General features: G+C 50.1%; 1 protein-coding gene across 3 annotated transcripts in view; it reads left to right on the top strand.

Annotated features, from left to right (window-relative positions):
* The first annotated feature begins 3,052 nt into the window (after positions 1 to 3,052).
* Farp1 (FERM, ARH/RhoGEF and pleckstrin domain protein 1) overlaps positions 3,053 to 12,958 on the top strand; it is a 251,129-nt gene continuing 241,223 nt past the window's right edge. For 2 of the 3 annotated variants that reach the window (XM_063246956.1, XM_063246958.1), the window contains exon 1: positions 3,053 to 3,199. The gene's annotated coding sequence lies outside the window, so the exon portion shown is untranslated. Of the gene's footprint in view, positions 3,200 to 3,652; positions 3,676 to 12,958 lie in introns of those variants that run through there. The other variant, XM_063246957.1, reaches the window with a different exon arrangement.

The following is a 12,958-nucleotide window of genomic DNA, read 5'->3' on the forward strand; positions in this document are numbered from 1 at the left end:
GTAGCCTAAGATAACAAGAAGACCTAGGTCATCATAAATGTTTGTACTCTGAAAGTTAAGCATAAACCCTCCATAAGGGCAAAAATACATTTACATTTTTCAGGGATTAATTTTCCAGGCTGTGGAATTTCCAAATTAAATGCCCAAACTGGCATTTAATCTGAGTAGCTGAGATCACAGACATGCACCGCTGAGCTGCATTGGACCAGGGAAAGAATGCAGGAATACTTCCTGCTACACAAGGTTCCACCCAACCAAAGAACGTGAGATGCAGAAAGAGACCCTGGAGGTTCCCTAGTTCCACCCCATTTTCCCCAGGCCCTCTTCTACAGTACCTAGCTCCCCAGAAGTTCCTCCCCTCAACATCTTTTTCTTTGTTTCTTTCTTTCTTTCTTTCTTCCTTTCTTCCTTTCTTTCTTTCCTTTTTTTCATCTCCTACAGAGGAGATGAAAGAAACACTACAACATTGTTATAGTTTAGATCTAGAATCATCCCCCAAAAGCTCCTATGTACAGAGGTGGCACCTTGGGATGGTGGCTGGATCAGGGAATGCTGAATTCTTTCATCCATAACTGAATGAGCCACCTGCTCAAAAGAGGCAGCTTATTAAGTGGTGACCTGGAAGGGTGTGTCTCCCTCTGCTACCTCATCATCATGAGGTGAGGCACTTTCTTCCACCAGGCCCTTGTACCAGGCCTTTCCTGCCTAGATCATGAACTAAGTCCTCCAAAACCATAAGCCAAAACAAAACATTGCTTCTTTCCTTTCTACCGTGTGATCCCTCCACACGTTGTCTTTAAGTTGTGAGGTGTGACACAGCAGCTGACTACACACTGTTGTCCTGGACCAGGCAAAAACACATCCTCTGAGTACATGGAGGACAGCCTCAGCCTTACTGAGTATGCATTGTAACAGAGTCTAAGGGGATTCTTACATATATCACTGTCTATAAGGGTTGTTCTCAGGCCTGGGCACACACTGGCATCACCTGCAGAATTTTAAAAATACTGATGCCTGGGCCCTAGTCCCAGGAATCTTTATCTTTTAGGTTGGGGTGCAGCCTGGACTTTTGTCTTTTTTTTGCGTTTTTAATCTTAGCTGATACTATCAATCTGAGGCCTAGTACATGGTTCTTCATGTGTGGCCCCAGGATTAGGGAATTCATTCTCTGGGAATGAGTGAGAAATGCAGGCCCTACCCAGACCTACTGAATCAGACACTTTAGGAGAATCTGTGTTATTGTTTTTTTTTTTTTACTTTTTCTTTTTTTCATACTAGGAATTGAATCCAAGGCCTTTGCACTGGACTGTAGCCCCATTCTTTGGTACCAGGGATTGAACTCACGATCTCTCATTTGCCAAACAGTAGCCCCATTCATTATTTTTATTTTTATTTTAATTTTGAGACAGGGTGTTGCTAAAGTTCCCAGACTGGGCTTGAATTTGCTGTCTTTCTGCCTCAGCCTCCCAGAGGGATTACAGGCCTAGGTCAACTTGCCCAGAAAGGGGAATCTACCTGACTTAGCTCTCTAGGTGATTCTGCTGTTGTGGTGGGTGGGTAGAGAACCTGATGGACAGGTCATTCGGGGAGGGACTTCCAGGAACTTGCATTTTCATAGTTACTGGGTAACTATGGTACTGCTGTGGGAACCACACTTTGGGAATTACTGTCTTGAACACGTGAGCCATGTGTGTCTAAAGCCACACAGCTGGCTGGTGACCAAGCCAAGCCTCAACTGCACCATTTGTTTTCTACACAAATTGCCTACTCCTGCTTCCCCTTATGCTGATGTCTACATGAAGCTGCCTTTGCCAAATGTGCAGGCAATGGACGGTCTGGCAGCTCAGACTGAACGCCACCTGTGGTCCCCTCCAGAGTCCACTCCATGTCTGACCCACAACTGTCCCTCCTTTCCAACACCATTTCGGGTTGCTGAGCTCAGTTAGGACCTCTCCCTGGGAATGTGACCGCCCAGTTGGAGGTCAGCAGACGCCTGCAGGGTGCTAAGTGACCAGGCTTCCGAGCCAGGGCCTTCAGAGGTGGATGCCTTGCAATTCACTAGAGTAGCCTCAGCCCTCACCTGTGCTGCCCAAAATCTTCCCTACGTCGCACAAAAAGGAGGAAGAGGAGGAGCAAGACAAGGACTGACAAAGACAAAGCAGCATCTGGTGGGTGGGGACAGTGCCTGGTCCTCTACTGTCCCTGAGTCTGGATTCCAGTTCTGTAAAGTCCCCAAATTACCTAAGGTGATGAGGTATCTGCAGGCGGCTCCCAACCTCCTCCACACCATTGCCCAAGGGGCGCTGCTTCAATCCCTGGAGTGGCAGGGCGGGGCACTGTCATGGGCTTCACTCAGGTAGTGGACATTGGGCCAGGTTGGCCGCAAAGGCGGCAATTGGCCCTCAGACCCAAGGGGGTGTCGGTCTGCCCTGATGGTACCGGAGAAGGGCAACTGGTGGGTACCCGAAAGGCACGACGTCTGAGCCCCTGCTGGGCTTCAGAAGGTGACCTGCAGCGTCTGCACCCCTCTCTGGCTTCGCGGCGCCCCAGCCCTTCTCGCTTTTCTGCGCCGCGCCCAGGCCCCGCGGTGCCCTCGCGGCGCCTCCCGCACTCGTTTGGTGGCAGTGGCGCAGCGCGGGGGCCACCTCGGTCGCACGTCACGGGAGGCGAGGCCACCTCTCAGCGCACCTGCCCGACAGCGGCGGGGCGCAGGGCGCGGGCGCGGACGCTGGGGGGGGCTGTGGCTCTCCGCTCTCCGGCTGGCCCAAGCCCGAGCCACTCGGCTCCCCCGGCGCAGGGACACCTAGGCCCGGGGAGGGGCGACAGCAGCGCCCGCACTTCCCGCTCGCCGCCTCGCAAGCGGCAGCGGGGATCTGCGTGGCTGCGGGGCGGGGACGCGGCCGCCGCCCGCTGTGCGCCGCTCCTCCCTGCGCGAGTGGCGCTCTGCCGGCGTCGAGGCGGCTATGGCGACCCGGAGCCCGCTCCCCACCCACCCGGCCCGCTCCGCCCTCCCCTCCGCCCCGCGCCACCTTTGATGGCTCGGACCGCGGCAGGCCACCGCCAGCCCCGCTCGCGCGCCCGCGCCACTGCCGTCGCCGCCCGCCCGCCCGCAGGTATTAATAGCCCGGAGCCGCCGCGCCCTCGCTAGCCGGGGCTCGGGAGCCGCTGAGCCCGGAGCCCGGAGCCCGGCGCCGTGGAGGTAGGAGGCGCGCGGGAACAATGACTGCGGTGGGGAGGGGGCGGTGTGGTCCCGGCGCGAGCGGCAACTTGTGCGCCTCTGGGGCCCGCAGGGCGGCGCGCGGGGCGGCGGGCGCTGGGGTTCGGGCCGTGGGGTCCCGCCCGGAGGAGGCCGTGCTCAGCAGCCCGGCAACAATAGCAGGCGATCCGGGCCTCGGGGCTCCGCGCCGCTCTTTGAACCCTTCTCCCTCCCCACCTCTCACCTCGGCCTCCTCGGGACTGCGAGCCTGTCCCTCCCTGACCCTCTGGGGCCCTTCCCCCGCTTCCTCTCATCCCACACCGCCGCCGGGTGACAGCGCCCGCCCGCGGCCGCTTCCGGACCCCGAGCTGCAATCTCGGCCCCCGAGGCCGGTCGCTGGCCAGGGAGGTGGCTGCTGGCTCGGGTGCCACCTCGCCGCTGTGTGCCCGCAGTTCGCCCACTCGTGGCGCGAGCCTCCGGTGGGTGACAAAGAGGAACACACCCTCTGCTGAAGTTAGATTTTTATCTTCTGTTGCGTGTCTTTAAGGGGGCAAAGTTTGAGGTTTTCTTCTCCAAAGGGCAGATCGAGTGTGTGTGTGTGTGTGTGTGTGTGTGTTTCAAAACAACTTCTGATCGTGGTTTTACGGTTTAAGTTCCGGAAACTTTAGCTGTGTGATCTGACCGGCCCTCTGCGTGTGTGTGTGTGTGTGTGTGTGTGTGTGTGTGTGTGTATGTGCGTGTTTGTGTGTGTGTATGTGTGTGTGTTGTATTTAGTAGGACCTAGGTGAGTTCCGTGTCACGAGTGTGGATCCCACGCATGGCGGCTGGAGATTCTGCGGATCCCCCAGACAGGGGGGATGTGAGGCTCACAAAGAAACTAGGGCTCGGCTCTCAGCAGCCGCCAAGCCGCGGGCGCAACCCCTTCTCATCTGGAGCCGGTTCACATCCTGGTCCCTCGGCCTGCTCTCTTGTCCCTGTCCCAGCCCTGGGGCCGCCAGCGGCCTCGGGCTCTTGCATTTTATTGCTGTCGATGCCGTTTCTTCCTTAGTTTCTTGGGTTTGAACCACTCAGATGCTCATCCCTGGCCCTTCGTATCCCTACCGATCTTGCTTCACCCACTCCCGTCCCTTCTGCCTGGCAGAGAAGCAATTTCGGAAGCAGAGCCCGGCCGGCCCCCTCGAGGTGTGCATGAAGTGCTTTGCACGTGGTGACTTGCCACGCCCTTTCCGAGCCACCCCCAGCCTCCTCTCGCTCTTCTTCAATCTGTTCCCAGAGGATCAGAGAGGGAAAGCTTGAGGGGAGTTACACTGAACACCCTGTTGGTTTTTCAGCCAAGGCAGGGCCCATCTAAGGTCTGCGTATGTGTTTGGCTCCCCCCCCCCCCCCCGCTGGGCTGTATTCTTGCTGGAGGCTCACCCTCAACACTTAACCCTGGGTGGCCTTTCTGGATATGACAGTTTCTGACAGAGCCCTTCTTCTGTGCGTCCAGCATCCGCATGGCTCACTTTATATTCCTGCAGCGTCGTTCTGCAGCAAGGCACCAATATTGGAGTGATTCCAAGCACAAGGAGACGTTTGTGTTTTTAGAATGCCTGGCTAATGGACTTGCTTCTGGAAGAGCAAATAGTGGCTGGTTTACTGCAGGAATGGTCAGTGGAGAGTGGCAGCCGATGCCCATGTCGCTGGGTGCCCCAGATGGCTGTTTCCTTCTGTGGATGGAAACTAGAAATAACTTGGGGATGAGGACTAGGAGGGGCACAGGCTCTGTGCTGACCTGGGATGGGCCTGCCCAGGCGGAAGGAGCTCTGGCTGGTGGGAATCCTGAGTTAGGTCCATCACAATGCTTTTCACTTTTATAGTCTCTTGTCTCGAATTGATACAGGATCATATTAGAACACTAATGCTGTTCTGTGACCATGCTTCTGGGAAGAAAATCTGGAGATCTGTCCTAGACAAGTTTCTTGCTGGGTTACTGGTTTTGCATTTTTTGTTTTTGTTTTTTTGAAATTGAGTGTCATTATCTAGTGCAGTCTGGCCTTGAACTTGCTTATGTTGCCCAGACTGGCCTCGAACTCACTGCCTCAGCCTCTCAAATTTTGGGATTATGGGTTCATGCCACCTCACCCAGCCTTGCTGAGTGATTGCAGTTATTTTTGAATTATCTTGAGACTGCAAAGAACCTGCATGAGTGTTTTTAGCTTGTTTCTCATTAAAGAAACTGTTTAAGGGATTTTTAGTTTTTTGAAGCAGGGCCTCACTCTGTATTTCAGGCTGGCCTTGAACTCGTTGTGTGGTCCAGTCATCCTCCAGCCTCAGCCTCCCAAGTGCCCGGATTACAGACCAGCACCACTGTCCCCAGCTTGTCCAAGGAAAATGTTTTTTTAAAGAGAAGAATAAATACAGGGCCAGTGTGTTGGCGCACTGCTGTAATCCTTTTGCTTGAGAGGCCGAGACAGGCCAGCCTGGGCTCCATTTGAAAGGGTTACTTCTTAAAAATAGCATTGGTAGTCTAAAATTCAGTGAGCTAGCCGGAATTTACTTGACTTGGAAAATGAATAGAAGAGGAGGCTTGTTAAGTAAACATTAGATAAGAACCTAGTTGTCTCAGGTTGAATCTGCTTAGGAAAATTGGTCTTGCATGATTCCTAGGGACATTGGTGAATTTGTAGATACTTAGTGTTTTGATAGCACGATGAACTAAGCACTTTAGACAAACCTTTTAAGTGGCGCTGCTTATTGTTGAGAAGGAATGGCTTAGTACTTTTGGGAAGTGAACTTTCTCTCTAATGGGTATATAGGTAGGAGGGGGCCATATAACCTGGTAACTCAGTTCTTCTGGTCCTTTTTGCCTAAGGCTGCCTAGTGCTCCCTGCCTTGACTACCACTGGCCTGGAAGGGAGCTACCCAGGCTTCAGTCCTGGGGCTCTGTCTCTCCCTTTGTTGGGTGTTTTGATTGCAAGCAGAGCTCTCTAGTAGGCTATGGGGATGATAAAGTGTTTCATCAACTTCTTGCTTTTCAGAGTCAATGCAGTGACATCACATGACTGTGGTCCTCTTTCCCGCCATGGTGACATAGGATTGGCTGTGCCCTCACTGCCATCTCCTTGTGGCCAGGTAGCTGCAAGCTAAATGGGCTCCATTCAGATGACTCAAAATACTGATGTCTTGGGTCCCATTGTGTGAAAAAGAGGGGGATTGGCAGCATTACTAAAACAGAATGTCCTAGGCACTGATATTTGGAGAATAAACCAGAAGACCATCAATACAGTGGGATTGAAGGCAAGCATAGGTCCAGTGCTGGTTATAAACTTTTAATACAGCACTGCAGGTTAATTTTACTTGGAGCTGGAAAGTACTGAAAACTGCAAGATTTACAGTTAATAGAACTTCACTATTAACATTGGATTAATTTCATGTATAAAACTGTCAGCAGGGAATGGAGGCGCATGCCTGTAACCTCAGCACTCTGGGAGGCTGAGGCAGTGGGATTGCAGAGTGTAGCCCTGCCTGGGCATTTGGAAGGGGTTCTTTCTTAACATAAATAACACAAGGGCCACAGATGTAGCTTAGTGCAGAGGTCCTGGGTTCAGGGCCCCTCTCACTCTCAAGCCACGGGCCAAACTGAATTGCCTTTTGGTAGCTCTTCATGATATTCCTTACCACAGGGTAACTTTGCCTGAAGACTTTTTGGCAAAAGCGCTGTCTGTACAGGAACATTATTATCAGTTTCAAAAGAAGACTTTCAAGTCCAACCTTGTGATGCTTTTCGTTTTTTGTTCTCATTGTATTCATTCCAAATTAGTATAGTGCTTGGAATATTTCAAACCCTTGGCAAATACTTGTTGAGTGAATAAACACACCTGGCTTTGAATGCCCTTTCGAATTAGTCTTTAGAGCGTTTAAGGAATGACCGGTTTTAGTGCTGACTGGTTGCAGGTCTATAAATTTGAAAATTGGATGTTGCATACATTTGATTCAAATTTATGAGGTTCTTAAACACAAAATTTTTTATCCCTAAAAGAAGAAAGTCAATAAAAACTGGAAGTTTGAACTTCAAAACTTGAATTTGAACTAGGTTCCTGTGGTATGTCGGCAGCTGTCCTGTGCGCCCTCTCCCTTCTCGCCCTCTCTGGGTCCTTTGTATAGTTCTTGTCTATGCAGCTCACCTGGGGTTGCCATTCTCCTACACTGCCACTTGCTTCTGGAATCATTTTCCTTCTTTCTGGGTGCCCCCAGAGAGCATGTGCTCTCAGTGACCTCAGTTTTAGTCGCCTTGAACGTCTTTGCCCGTAATGAGCAGTGATGGTTTGTAGCTCTCTGAGGTTCCCGGATCGCTTACTGTCTTGATTTCTCTGTAAGGCGCATGGGTCTCGATTTTTTTCCCTCCTTTGTGTTGTCTCCTCCTCTCCTCCCTTCTCTCCTCCTGCCCTCCTGCCCTCCTCCACCGCCTCCTTGTCTGCCTCCCTCTGCTGAAGAGCCTGTTCCTGTCTCAGCCTCCTTGGTTGGCTTCCGTGTCTGGGTGGGCTGTGGTCAGCTTGTCCATTTGTTTCTGGCCCCTGGATTGTTTTGGGTTTCGCCTGTGGTAGCTAAAGCTGCTCCGAATGTTTGTGGACAGTGTTTGTATGGCGGTGTCTTTTCATTTTCCCTGCTGTGCGCTGACAGTTTATATGTATCTAACTGCTATCTCCTAAGCGTTTGTACAGTTTGCTTTCCCACCAGCCCTCTAAGAAACTTGCAGGAACTTCACCCTCACCAGCACTTGAAATGATCCGTCTTTTTTATTTAAGCCTTTTGGATGGATGTGACAGGTCACTGTGGTTTTATTTTCTGTTTTCTTGCTCCCTCCCTACCAATACCTGATCATGTGCTTATTAAGCAATCCTACATCCTCTTTGGCAACCTCTATTACATCTTTTTCTTTTTTGTTTGTTTTTCAGGCAGGGTTCACTCTGCAATTCAGGCTGGCCTGGAACTCACAGTGATCCTCCTGCTTCGGCCTCCCGAGTGCTGGGGTCCTATGTGTGCACCACCATGCCTGGCTCTTCTTTCGTTTTTGTTTTCGTGGTTTAAATTTATTGAATATAATTGCGCATTCAAATGATGTCTTACCTTGTAGGTTACTGAAGTTTTTTTTATGTTCTGATACATAAAGATAACAATTGGAAGTCTTTTATTGGAAGTCTGTGTCATAGGAATATTGTCACCTATTTGTTCTTTACTTTTTCATTTTTTGATTGGTATCTTGGAGAGCCAGTGTTACTAGGAAGACATCTTGTATGGCACAGTTATTGAATGTGTTGATGGCCAGGCAGTTTATTGAACTTAGGAAAAATACCCAATTTCTCCTGTAAGAGGAAGGCATTGAGTGATATTGTGGGATTCTAGAAGTCAGACTCCATGTCTTGAGGATGCTGGGTGGTTTTACTCCCCACCTAAACTCACTTGAAAGTCCTGAGGGTGAAAACAAACTCTTATTTTGAAGACATGGGCAAGTCAGTGTTTGAGATCATGATCAAAAGATAGATTTCTAAAGAAAATCCCGAGTTCCCAAGAAGGATCGTGGGAAAGAAATATTGTTTGAAATCAATAAAAACCCCGCAAATCGAAACCCTGCATGTTGATGTAAGGTTACCGGGGCAGTAGAAGGGCCTGGAGGAAGACTTTGGTTCCTCTGTTTGGCAGTAATTGTATCTTCTTATCTGTGTGTCCTGCTCACTTTCTAGATCAGATAGCAAGTATTGTGAGGTCAGGAAATATGTTTTGTTAATTCTTGGCTCTCCTGCTCAGGCCAGAGAAGGTAAACAATAAACACTGGTTAATTAGAGGTTGCAAAGTGAGCTTTCTCTGTGGCATTTTAGAATATGGAAAATAAGATGGTGACAAGAGTCGAGAATATACGAACTGAAGCTGGAACAGACCTGTCCCTGAACCTCTTCTCTCAAGGGAATATGTATGAAAGGATTTTGCCCCAGACAGGACACTGTAAGGCGGGGTGGGGGAGGCTGGGAGGCGGAACCAAGGGGCTCTATCTTGAGGTCATCTTCCCGCCCCTAGCCAATTTACCTGTGGTGCGAAATGAATGCCAGTGGGCTACCTGTGCATCACTAATGCTCCTTAGGCACCACCCCAAACCTAAGCTACATGTATGCCCCTATACCAGGTGTCTGACGGAGAGAATGCCAGACCCCGGAGGGAATGCCAGACCCCAGAGGGTCAGGGGGTCTCTCCCCACATTCTTAAAATAAAGTCTCTTTTATTTTATATTTCTTATCTTTTCAGCCACACCGAAATCCTGTCAGATGGTTCCCTTCCACACCAAAAATTCTATCAGTGTATGAACGCATTCAGCCAGATATGGTGGTACACACCTGTAATCCCAGTATTCCAGAGGCTGAGGCAGGAAGATCACAAATTCCACAGATTCCAGGCCAGTCTAGTCAACTTCATGAGACCCTGTCTGAAAAAAAATTTTTGTATTTTAAACTGCTGGGGGTGGAGCTTAGTAGTAGGGCACTTGCCTAGCATCTGCCTTCTATCCTCAGTACTGGATTTTTAAAAGTACATTTATTGGCAAGTGGCAGAATGTCTAATTAGCAGTTAAACCATCAAATATTTGGTTGCCTCTGATAATTAGAGGAGGGGGCTCCCACTTCATGTCTCTGCTCACGATGTCATTAAGAACTCAGGTGCTGTTCCCTCTGCTTGTCATCCTCAGGAAGCTGCTTTTTGACTTGGCTTGTTGCATGGTGTTTAATTAGACTGCTGCAGCCTAATTAGCTATTATGGCCGACGGCTGCTGCTGTTCCAAGCTTCAGACTCTCAACGTTTGTTGTCAGATCAATAGGGATCAGGCTCTTGTAAGCTCCTTTGTCATTGAGCAAAATCCTTCCCAGATGCTTCCAGCCTCTGGAACGTTTTCAGAGTTCATACTGGGGAGTGGTTCTGAGCTCTTGTAAAGAGACCTAAAGACTAGATGGAATGCCTGGAACCACAACAGCCATCTTGTGATTTGAGTAAGAAGAGGACAGAACTGCAGGATGGAACCAGAGACCATAAGTGATCACTGAGTCTTTAGATCTTTCTGCACCCAACACTGAGTATGCTGAACAATATTAATCTGGGACACTAAATGTATTTGTTTTGTAATGTTGTTGGTTGGAATTTTCTGTTATTGTCATCAAAAGCATCATGACTGATATATTAGTTGGAAGGGTTTGTTTTCATCTGCCACTTCATGTTATCTTTGAGAAGACCAGCTTCTCTCTGTCTTACATGGTTGCATGCCACATCACCCTGAGGGATGACTGTGTTTGAGGACTTCTGATATTGGTAACATATCAAAAACATGCACCTAAGTCTGCATGAACTTGACTTCCTTTTCAGGTAGCTTTGCAGGGCTTCTTAATGGAATTTCCATTATCAGGCAGGTACTTATTGCTGCTGAGCCAAATCCCTATACCCTCTTTTTGAGATAGAATCACGCTATGAAGTACAGGCTGGCCTTGAACTCCCAGCAATCTGCCTGCCTCAGTCTCCTGAGGCCTGTTATGATAGGCATGGCCCGCCATGTCCATCAGTGCTGCCATTTCTGTCAACCCAGCACGGCATTTGTGTGCACATTTACTATTGCTTGGGAGATTTGTGAAGATGTCTGTAATCAGGGGTAGAATGTCTTTCTTTATAACCCCACTGCAAAGTGAATGTGCAACAGAAATGTTTCCTAAGAGCGGCAGATGTGGCTCTGAATCCGTGGAGAAAAGAGAAAGAATTTAACTATCTTTTTAAAGTCAGTCCACACAAATGAACTGAACCTAAGACATCTGGTTAAAAAAAAATGTTGGGGAATACAGACCAACAATATTCCCATCTTTTTGTTGAATGGATATCATCTTTGAAAGGGAATCTGAGCCCTTTCACTTGGTGACCACGCTGGCCTAGAGGCCTAATTTACATTTTCACTGCTGTTTTATTTTCAGGTCAGTTTCCGCAGGTGCTCCTCAAGCCTGCGGTTGTTTACTGAGTGAGTTCTTTCAATGTGGAGGCTTCTGCGGCTTCCCCAAAACTCAGAGCAGAGCTGCGGGACAGATGGGAGAAGCAGACCACGTTTATAACAAGAGCCCAGCAGCAGTACTGGGGCACTGGGCTGGTAGATAGGGGCGCTTAGACGTGCTGGATGGCACGAGTGCCGTTCAGGCCGACCCTCGAATAGGCAGCACGCTCTTATTTGTTTGCACGCTTGTTTATCGAAGTGCCTACGATGTGGTGCGTGCAATGTAATGGAATTCTAAAAATATCAAGTAGAAAGCAGACAGGGAGAATCCTTTGTTTTCCTGCCATTCCAAGAGGATAAACATTAAAGTTTGGCTTATATTCGTTGAACTTTTGGCCTGTTGGTTACAGCTTCAGGGTTATCTCCCCTGCATTCACACATACTTTTAGAATAACAGCGGGCAGAATGGTCCGCCTTCTCTGTGGTGCTGTCTGAGTTTGTCCACCTCCTGAGTTTCCGTTGATATTAAAGTGCTTGGCAGCCTGGATTTCTTTCACTGTAGGACTCTTAGAGGGTGCTCAGCTTTCTCCCTGCCTGGCCGTGTGGTCCAATTGCAGTAGTTACTGATTGGCAGCTCTGTGGAGCCAGCAGCTCTGGGTCTTATTTTGTGGACAGAAGACCAATGGGAGCCCTGCGAAGTAGAAAAGGAGAAGCCATGATGCTGATGTGGATCAGCTTGGGCATAGAGCCTGGATACAAAGATTCAGGGCCCTGTGGCCACTTCTCTTGGCATCTGCTCTCTGAGCTGGACGTTGGCTGGCTTTCTATCTTTCTTTTGTTTTTTTGAGGTAGAGTCTTACTGTGTAGTTCAGGGTGGTCCTAAACACACTATGTAGCCCAGGCTGGCCCTGAACTCATGGCAATACTCCTGCCTCAGCCTCCCCAGTGCTGGGATCACTGGCATGCATCTCCATGCCTGGCTGGCATCATTTTTCTTGATGCCTTTCCTGCTGCCATTCTGAGCCTGGCAGTCTGGTGACAGTGATTTTGGGGGTGGAGCGGGCCCTCCTGTACCACACCGGAAGTGCACTGTGCCTGGAGTGCACCATGAAATCTGCGCCGTCCTTCAGTCATCCTGTTTGCATGCTTTCCATTCCTGGGGAAGTAGAGTCGTACCACTCCCCATCTACTGACATCACCGGGATGCAGCTTGAACTCCCCACTGGGGGAGGACTCCTCTGGAGCTGGGGTCAAGGTGCCCCCGGGCATTGGGGTTTGTGTGTTGACAGATGTGGAAGGAATCAGGGAGGAGACTGTTCAGAGAACAGCAGCCTTTGCAGACAGACAGAAGTGAAAGGCAGGTAGCGGAAGACGCAGCTTCCTGGGGGAGGTCAGCAGGGACCCTAAGGGCTGACACAGAGAGAAGCCTCTGCCCACCCTTATCAGTGCCAGAGCCATGGGGTGCCGACGTCATACTCCATGTGCAGCGGTTCCCACCTGACATCCCGTGGAGGCCGTTTTGAGTCATTTGTCACCTGTCCTGTATTATCCTGGTGACAGTGTCCTGTCCTACTCAGACTCAGCTTCTGGATTGTTGTAGGGGACAGCGGGAGGGGTGCAGCACCTTGCCTTTGCAGGGGAGCCGAGTTCCCATCGGGGTCCCAACGGCACCCGCCCTCGTGGTTGCCAGCAGCCTTGGGTGACTGAAGTTGCTTCCCGCAGCCCTGATCCAGGAGCATCAGTACAGCATCAGTAGAGGGAAAGGGAGGAAG

The sequence above is a fragment of the Cavia porcellus genome, unplaced genomic scaffold (genome assembly GCF_034190915.1).
Source record: "Cavia porcellus strain 051 isolate PalLab524CR breed Dunkin Hartley unplaced genomic scaffold, mCavPor4.1 scaffold_4, whole genome shotgun sequence".
NCBI classification, from domain to species: domain Eukaryota; kingdom Metazoa; phylum Chordata; class Mammalia; order Rodentia; family Caviidae; genus Cavia; species Cavia porcellus.